We start from the raw sequence: 8318 nt of genomic DNA, 5'->3' as shown, positions 1-8318 counted from the left end.
AGGGGTACTCCCTCCCTCCCTCCCTCGCAGGGGTACTCCCTCTCTCTCCCTCCCTCCCTCGCAGGGGTACTCCCTCCCACCCTCCCTCCCTCCCTCGCAGAGGTACTCCCTCCTCGCTCACAGGGGCACTCCCTCCCTCCCTCTCTCTCTCTCTCTCTCTAGCTCCCACCCCGGTTTGATCCATCCCACCTGTAAGAATGTCAAACGGGTGTCTTTATGGCCTCTACCATCTATAACGGAGGGGTGTACTGGCCTCTACCACCTATAACGGAGGGGTGTACTGGCCTCTACCATCTAGAACAGAGGGGTGTACTGGCCTCTACCATCTAGAACAGAGGGGTGTACTGGCCTCTACCATCTAGAAAAGAGGGGTGTACTGGGCTCTACCATCTAGAACGGAGGGGTGTACTGGCCTCTACCATCAATAACGAAGGGGTCTACTGGCATATACCATCTAGAACAGAGGGGTGTACTGGCCTCTACCATCTAGAACAGAGGGGTGTACTGGCCTCTACCATCTAGAATATAGGGGTGTACTACCATCTAGAACAGAGGGGTGTACTGGCCTCTACCATTGAGCACAGAGGGGTGTACTGGCCTCTAGAATAGAGGAGAGTACTGGCCTCTACCATCTATAATGGAGGCGGGTGTACTGGACTCTACGATCTATAACGGAGGGGTGTACTGGCCTCTACCATCTATAACGGAGGGAGGTACTGGCCTCTACCATCTATAACGGAGGGGTGTACTGGCCTCTACCATCTATAACGGAGGGGTGTACTGGCCTCTACCATCTATAATGGAGGCAGGTGTACTGGACTCTACCATCTATAACGGAGGGGTGTACTGGCCTCTACCATCTAGAACAGAGGGGTGTACTGGCCTCTACCATCTAGAACAGAGGGGTCTACTGGTCTCTATCATCTAGAACAGAGGAGTGTACTGGCCTCTACCATCTAGAACAGAGGGGTGTACTGGCCTCTACCACATAAATATTGAATAACGATGCTGAGAAATCATGATTTGTTTCTTTTTTTCCTCATTTGTGTGTTTGTCCAGAGAGCCACCTGTTTTGAACCTCACCAGTTTACCAAAATAAATGAAATCACAAATAAACAATGTAAAGAAAACAAAAAGAGTTAATAAAGCCTACCTGTGTCAAGGTTGTGTGCTACTGGTGAAGTCAGGTGCAGGAGAGCAGAGGGTTGTGAACAGAAGCACACTTTATTTAGGCAGGAGAAACCAGCAGACGGACGCCACCGTGTCGACACCGCCAGCCAATTGGAAAAAAGTGCAAGGTGCGAAACAGTCACAAAAATAAGCAAATGTTTAACAATTAAATATCCTTCGTGAAATACCACGGAATACAAGGGGAAAAAACAGCCAATGTCACACAAAGACATGGAGGGAACAGAGGACTACATACATGCAGTGTGTGATTAGAGAATGAAAACCAGGTGTGTATGGAACGAGACAAAACAAATGGAACAATGAGAACATGGAGCGGCGATGACTAGAAAGTCATTAACATTTTTAAACAGAAATTACATAATTATTCAGACCCTTTGCTATGAGACTCAACATTGAGTTCAGGTGCATCCTGTTTCCATTGATCATCCTTGAGATGTTTCTACATTTTGATTGGAGTCCACCTGTGGTATATTCAATTGATTGGACATGATTTGGAAAGGCACACACCTGTCTATATAAGGTCCCACAGTTGACAGTACATGGTAGAGCAAAAACCAAGGCATGAGGTTAAAGGAATTGTCCGTAGAGCTCCGAGACAGGATTGTGTCGAGGCACACATGTGGGGAAGGGTACCAAAACATTTCTGCAGCATCGAAGGTCCCCAAGAACACAGTGGCCTCCATCATTCTTAAATTGAAGAAGTTTGGAAACACAAAGACTCTTCCTAGAGCTGGCCGTCCGGCCAAACTGATGGTCAGCGACAGAACTCTATAGTTCCTCTGTGAAGATGGGAGAACCTTCCAGAAGGACAACCATCTCTGCAGCACTCCACCAATCAGGCCTTTCTGGTAAAGTGGCCAGATGGAAGCCACTCCTCAGTAAAAGGCACATGAAGCCCTCTTGGAGTTTGCCAAAAGGCACCTAAAGACTCTCAGACCTTGAGAAACAAGATTCTCAAGTTTCCTCACTTCTGGAGGAAACTTGGCACCAACCCTACGGTGAAGCATGGTGGTGGAATCATCATGCTGTGGGGATGTTTTTCAGAGGCAGGGACTGATAGTCTGTCAGGATCGAGGGAAAGATGAATGGAGCAAAGTACAGAGAGATCCTTGATGAAAACTTGCACCAGAGCGGTCAGGACCTCAGACTGGGGCGAAGGTTCACCTTCCAACAGGACAACGACCCTAAGCACACAGCCAAGACAACACAGGAGTGGCTTCAGGACAAGTCTGTGAATGTGCTTGAGTGGGGGCGCCACAGCCCAGACTTGAACCCAATCGAACATCTCTGGGAGACCTGAAGATAGCCGTGCAGCAACACTCCCCATCCAACCTGACAGAGCTTGAGAGGATCTGCAGAGAAGAATGGGAGAAACTCCCCAAATACAGGTGTGCCAAGCTTGTAACGTCACACCCAAGATGACTCAAGGCTGTAATTGCTGTCAAAGGTGTTTCAACAAAGTACTGAGTAAAGGGTCTGAATACTTACGTAAATGCAATATATATATATTTTTTATAAATTAATAAATTATTTCTAAATTCTGTTTTTTGCTTTGTCGTTATGTGGTATTGTATGTAGATTGATGAGGATAAAACAATTCAATCAACAGTAACAAATAAAAAAGGCTGAATACTTTCCGAAGGCACTGTAAATATATATTTTGTTGTTGTTGTTTTTCAGTTTGAAAACAATGTAAAATAATAATAATAATAATAATAATAATAGAGTTAATAAAGTAGCATACCAACATGGTCTCTTTTTGCTTTCTTGAGTAAGAGAGGACTTTCCTAATAAGGCAGCTCAAAAATGCAGCTGTTTCAGCTCAGTGCTTTCTGTGGTGGGGCAGCCAGCGGGAAATACAGAGGGTAGGGGTTGGTAATGTTCTCTAGTTGCGCCGTGATTGGCTCAGTGTTCTGTCACTCACTCATGGGGACACTACGCCACTGCAAAATGCAGCTGTTTCAGCTCAGAGCTTTCTGTGGTGGGGGAAATACAGAGGGTAGGGGTTGGTAATGCTCTCTAGTTGCGCAGTGATTGGCTCAGTGTTCTGTCAATCACTCATGGGGACACTACGTCACTGCAAAATGCAGCTGTTTCAGCTCAGAGCTTTCTGTGGTGGGGGAAATACAGAGGGTAGGGGTTGGTAATGCTCTCTAGTTGCGCCGTGATTGGCTCAGTGTTCTGTCAATCACTCATGGGGACACTACGTCACTGCAAAATATACGGGGAGTGATCGGAAATTGAAGCCCCTTGGGGGCTGCCATATATTTACATTAGAAGTGCCCATCCAATAAGGCTCAAGGTCACTGGCCACAGATAAAATGACGTTTAATCACATTATATACCCTAGCTTTGATTGGACTGATCATGTCAACGTCATACTTTCTAAATTTTAGAAATCAAGTCGACAATCTACTGGCAAATCATTTTGAATCCTTGTAATAGGAAGATAAATTATAGATAAAACGTATCGGTGCTAATCGGCCATTGGACATCAACGTTACACAACAAGTTGGAAATCCTAAAGTCAAACAATGAGTGGTTTGGAAGGAATCAGTGGCAAACTGCAAGCTTTGCAAAGTAATCCCTAGCCTGCTATTCAGTGGAGAGGGTGTGTGGTCCAAGTCTGGGTTTAAGGGTCTCTTTTAAGGATAAACATTCACTCGCAACATACCATGGGCCAGAAAAAAGTTGAATACATTTGCCATGCTGTCATTCCATTCCAGACTTCAGGCCACATTCAAAACAACTGGCACCTCGGAACTGGGATATCTCAGACTTCAAGACGATTGAGAATTCTGGGGAAAAAGAGCTCCAACTGGGAAAATACAATTCAAACGGTCGTCCAAATCGGAATTCCAAGTCGCGAACTTGGGCCTCTTTCTAAAGCTCCGACCTGAAGTTCTCTGACATCATGATCCGACCTTGTTTTTTTTAAGAATTCCCAGTTGTCTTAAATCCAGAGATTTTGATGAAATTTTGATGACAAACTTTGCCCACAAGAAGGACTTGCCGCACCACCTCCCTGTTCAAGTGAGCACAGCACAATGAGTCCAAAAACATATTGTATGTTGCTGCATAAATGATGTAATATGAAAGGGATATATGTATACTGTAGCTAAGTAATACTAAGTGTATGTTGTGTAGTAAGCTGTTAGTAGCCCATGTGCCTCACCCTAATAATTTGGTCCCTTAGCCTACTGTTCTGACTTGGTGGTGCACATGTAGCCTACAGCCTGTTTTTGAGAAATGTAAACATTGAATATTGTAAGAGCTTTCATTGTCTGCTTATACGCCCCCTCTATTTATCCTACGGTTCTGACTTGGTGTACAGGGAGAACACTGTAAGAACAGCCCATGTTCTGAATTCTGTCGCTTTAAACTTCAAAGGCGCTGAACAAATAGTTATATTGACTACGTCTGTCCTAGCTCGCTCATTAATGTCTGAATCTAAATTACGGATGGTCTCTTATCCACTTGTCGTCCCCTTATGCCAGAGTTTGTACATCTCAACTGTCAGTAGAAACCACATCAGTTTAAGGTTAAATCTTCTTCCTAAACAGGTTGTTATGTACCCTAAGCTCTGTTTAAACCCTCCAGAAGACCCTGACTCACAGCCGTCTCCAATGACACGTCTCTTTAACCATTCAATCAACTAGTAAAATAAACAGAATAGATGTGTAACTGGTTGCTGTTTCCCAGATTGACACAATGTTCAATTTGATGATGATGATTATTACTATGATAAGGAGGGGGAGGAAGAGGAGGAGGAGGAAGATGAGGAGGATGAGGAGCAGTCATGTCAAGTTCCATGTCAATACACTCTGTCACGTCTGCTCTTTCAACAGGTCTGTCTTCCATTCACATGTGTAGAGAGGGTAGTGCAGTGTGTGTGTGTGTGTGTGTGTGTGTGTGTGTGTGTGTGTGTGTGTGTGTGTGTGTGTGTGTGTGGTAACGTAATACAAAGCTTTACACAGTTGAATCACATATTGTATCCAGCTGTTATTTCATCATAACATTGTGTTCTCTCAGACCAGGAACTACATCGATATATTCCCCTCTCCTTGCTAACCACCCACAGCAAAATACCAATGACAACTATGCAGGCCTGCTCACCAGATATACTTTGTGGTGTGTGTTTTCATTGCATGTGGCACACATGTTACCTGCCCTTTGACCCCTCACTCACTCAGCTTCCCCTTCCTGTCCACAGCACCTGGGTGTAGTTCACACTTTTCACACGCTGAGGTAGGGTGTGTGTGTGTGTGTGTGTGTGTGTGTGTGACCTCAGTATCCAGTGCTGGACATGATGACATGGTTTGTGATAGGACCTTATTACAGACTGACCTGTCAAAAGGACTTCACTGGCTTTGGTTACGATCTGATGCGGAGATCTGATGTGAAGATCTGATGCGAAGATCTGATGTGAAGATCTGATGCGGAGATCTGATGTGGAGATCTGATGTGAAGATCTGATGTGGAGATCTGATGTGAAGATCTGATGTGGAGATCTGATGTGAAGATCTGATGTGAAGATCTGATGTGAAGATCTGATGTGGAGATCTGATGTGAAGATCTGATGTGAAGATCTGATGCGGAGATCTGATGTGAAGATCTGATGTGAAGATCTGATGCGGAGATCTGATGTGAAGATCTGATGTGGAGATCTGATGTGAAGATCTGATGTGAAGATCTGATGTGGAGATCTGATGTGAAGATCTGATGCGGAGATCTGATGTGAAGATCTGATGTGAAGATCTGATGCGGAGATCTGATGTGAAGATCTGATGTGAAGATCTGATGCGGAGATCTGATGTGAAGATCTGATGCGGAGATCTGATGTGAAGATCTGATGTGAAGATCTGATGCGGAGATCTGATGTGAAGATCTGATGCGGAGATCTCTGCGGGTTCTTGATCACATCTAGGTTTTAAACATCTGACAGACCCGTTTTCATCCATTGCGTTCTCGTCAGTCAGGGGGAAAAGTACCTTAAAGAAAGGTCCTATATTCCACACAGCTGGACACATTTAATTTAAAACACTGAGTGGGATAAAGCACAGACTTTTCCAGTGGCTATTTGACGCTCACGCAGGTCGATTGAAAGGAAGGAAGGGTATCATCACATGTCCTTTAGTGTAATGGACGTTTTCATATGGGAGAGGGATGACATCACATGGGAGAGGTATGATGTCACATGGGAGAGGGATGACATCATATGGGAGAGGGATGACATCACATGGGAGAGGGATGACATCATATGGGAGAGGGATGACATCACATGGGAGAGGGATGATGTCACATGGGAGAGGGATGACATCACATGGGAGAGGGATGACATCATATGGGAGAGGGATGACATCATATGGGAGAGGGATGACATCACATGGGAGAGGGATGACATCATATGGGAGAGGGATGACATCACATGGGAGAGGGATGATGTCACATGGGAGAGGGATGACATCATATGAGAGAGTGATGACATCACATGGGAGAGGGATGACATCACATGGGAGAGTGATGACATCACATGGGAGAGGGATGACATCACATGGGAGAGGGATGACATCACATGGGAGAGGGATGACATCACATGGGAGAGGGATGACATCACATGGGAGAGGGATGACATCACATGGGAGAGTGATGACATCACATGGGAGAGGGATGACATCACATGGGAGAGGGATGACATCATATGGGAGAGGGATGACATCATATGAGAGAGTGATGCTGTTACGTTCCCCAGATTATGTGTTGTAGTTTGTGTATTTGCATGTGTTTATTTCAGGAAATAGCTTCCTGAAATCCCTCAAGCAGCTGATTGGTCGACTCCATGGCTAATTGGAGAGCTGACCCCGCCCCCTCGTCAAGACGCAGCTGTCTCCAATTACCTATTCCTTCTGAAGCTATATATAAAGCCAGTGTTCTGTTCAGGAGAGAGATTTGCTGGGGGTTCATTGCTGGGAGGTCATTGCAGAGCGATTGAATGTGATAGAGAATCATTGCTGGGAGGTGATTGCTGAGAGAGGAGGCTGATGGCTGTGGATAATTTACTGTGTTAGTTGTTGGTAGCAGTTGGTATGTTCTGTGAGTTTGTTGCTCAGATAGAGCTTATTTGATGTCCTTTGTTTCTTAGTTTGTTTGAGAAATGATTTGTTCCCCTGTATCATTTGTTCCCAGGGGGGAAGGGGAAGGCACCTAGGGAGTGCTTAGGCAAGAGGCCCGCGGGCATACATATACCCGTAGTATATTCACTGTCTAGGCACAATAGGTAAGACCTGGGCGGACCACTCCCTGTATTTTGGTTAGGGCACCAGGTGGTGCTAAGTTAGGTAAGTAGTGGGTAGGCAGGTAAGGTAGGGGGGGGGGGGGGCTTTGAGATTTACTTTCTTTCCGTCCAGCCCCTTTTCCCCATATTACCGTGTACAGGAATAAAGTCCTTGTAAACGGTATCACATTCTGTCTGTCATTCTTACTCGCACCTACAGTCCATACCTTTTTCACTTCACGGAGAGTTGAGTTGTAGCAGGGTGTTGCGTTCCCTCTTCATAGAGGCGTGCGTTACAGATGCCACAGCACAGCAAGGCTCTGGTGCAAGCCTAGGCTCCACGCACACACACACACACACACACACGCAGTATCTAAGCCATGCTCCAGAACGTTTTGGAGCATTAGGTCCACGTGAATGATGGTTGTAATGTTCTGTCCTGTCTAATGTTCTGTCCTCTCTAATTGTCTGTCCTCTCTAATGTTCTGTCCTCTCCCAACAGACCATCTGTCAAACCGTCCTCTCTAATGTTCTGTCCTCTCTAATGTTCTGTCCTCTCTAATGTTCTGTCCTCTCTAATGTTCTGTCTTCTCTAATGTTCTGTCCTCTCTAATGTTCTGTCCTGTCTAATGTTCTGTCCTCTCTAATTGTCTGTCCTCTCTAATGTTCTGTCCTCTCCCAACAGACCATCTGTCAAACCGTCCTCTCTAATGTTCCGTCCTCTCTAATGTTCCGTCCTCTCTAATGTTCTGTCCTCTCTAATGTTCTGTCCTCTCCCAACAGACCATCTGTCAAACCGTCCTCTCTAATGTTCTGTCCTCTCTAATGTTCTGTCCTCTCTAATGTTCTGTCT

This window comes from Oncorhynchus mykiss, chromosome 30 (genome assembly GCF_057628025.1).
Source record: "Oncorhynchus mykiss isolate SJ-2025 chromosome 30, ASM5762802v1, whole genome shotgun sequence".
Classification (NCBI taxonomy): Eukaryota; Metazoa; Chordata; class Actinopteri; order Salmoniformes; family Salmonidae; genus Oncorhynchus; species Oncorhynchus mykiss.
Note: the sequence above shows the minus strand (reverse complement) of the source record.